This window comes from Tupaia chinensis, unplaced genomic scaffold (genome assembly GCF_000334495.1).
Source record: "Tupaia chinensis unplaced genomic scaffold, TupChi_1.0 Scaffold142100_1, whole genome shotgun sequence".
Lineage (NCBI taxonomy): Eukaryota > Metazoa > Chordata > Mammalia > Scandentia > Tupaiidae > Tupaia > Tupaia belangeri.
Window position 1 is genome coordinate 2085796 of NW_006201951.1, and position 1116 is coordinate 2086911.

Consider the following 1116-nt stretch of genomic DNA (forward strand, 5'->3'; position numbering starts at 1 on the left):
CAGGGGCTGCCCGCGGAAGGCGCTGGGTGCAGGGTGGAGAATGTCCAGCAGGGGGCAGCGACGTGCTTGCTGGGATTGCCGTGAGGGCGGCAGATCCTTGCTCGAAAGCTTAAACGTTTGAAAAATTGGCTGCTGACCGGCAACCTGCCCGCGGGAGGCACCTACTGGGCTCAGGCGGCTCAGCAGGAAGAAACGTCCCCTTTCTAGGCCACTCCCTCTGACTGCCCGCGCCTCGCCTCTCTCTCTTTAAAAATTTGTTATCGAGCACGTGCACTCCCTGGAGAAAGAGACAGAGACACAGAGAGAGAAAGTGAGAGAGCACCCCCACGGGGGCGGCCCCACTGCAATCCTTTCTCCTCCATTCTCCTCTCGGGGTTTTGGGCACGCACACACATGTGCTGGGTCGAGGCCGGAAACTGCGTGGTCGGCCATGCGGGGGCTTCCCCAGCACGCCTCAGCTGGCCCTCGGCTTGTCTTTGTAAAGGTTGCTGTCCTGGTTTTCTTCCTGTCCCCTGGCATGGAGGGGAGGCGTGTTGTCTGTTGCCGCCCTGCGTGGTCTGCCCTGGAGCCCTGAGGAACTGTCTGCTGGAGCAGGCAGGAGAGGGTGGCCTGGGCAGCTGGTGGAGCCCTGGGTGCCCTGCCCTGGCTGTGGGGCTCCCACCAGGGGCCGTGGATTCTGGGGTGCAGTGGCTGCTTCTGGCCTGGGCCATCCCGCCCCGCCCCACCTTGTGGGAAAACGGAGACCCCTGGTGTCACTCACCTCTCTGCCGCCCGCTGGGCAGCCCTGCTTCCTGTGCCCTTCCCGGGAGCATGCCGGCTCGGTTGGCCAACCTCGCCTTCGCTGCGGGGCAGCTCTGGACAGGGCATCTGGAGCCGGCCAACAAGGCTTCTGGGGAAGGCGTTCTCATTCAGAGATTCAAAGAAGACCTCTTGGGGCCAGCAGATGGCGTAACGGTTATGTGGCAGGACTCCCATGCATTTGACTGCGGTTCGAGTCCCTGACCCAAAGGCTTAAACTCATGCTGGGTGTGTGTGCGTGTGCCTCAGATCCCGAGACGAGAATGGAGAAGGGGGGTGATTTCTCACTCTCTGTCTCTCTCTCTTTTTCCAGCAAGC